The following is a 431-nucleotide window of genomic DNA, read 5'->3' as shown; positions in this document are numbered from 1 at the left end:
CCGTTGCTCGCTGGGAAGAGATGGCGCGGCGCACATAGACATCCAGCCAGGAGCGCCCGCGATGCGCCACGGTATAGCACCCATAGATGCAGCGACAAGACGCTGCGGCCGCGCCTCGTCTGCAGCGATGGCGCTGAGTGCGAAGCAACGGAGCTGGGGCGCGACCCTGGTGCGAGGACACCCGGATCGGCCAAGGCACAGGCAGACAAGTGTGGCTCTTGCCACGGACTCGGTCATCGGTCTCAGGCGTCAGGCCGACATCCCGCGAAGCCGCGCTGCACGAGGCGACGGGAGACCATGCTCGCTCAGTCCCGCACCGGCGCCTGCCCGCGCCGCGGATCCCTGCAACGGCGGGTGACTGGCAGTGGCGGCATGGGGTGCGGATGGTGTGCTGCCTACTGCTGCGCTGGCGCATGCTTCTCCGCGGGCCC

The sequence above is a fragment of the Leishmania donovani genome, chromosome 29 (genome assembly GCF_000227135.1).
Source record: "Leishmania donovani BPK282A1 complete genome, chromosome 29".
Taxonomy (NCBI): domain Eukaryota; phylum Euglenozoa; class Kinetoplastea; order Trypanosomatida; family Trypanosomatidae; genus Leishmania; species Leishmania donovani.
This window is presented reverse-complemented; position numbering follows the sequence as displayed.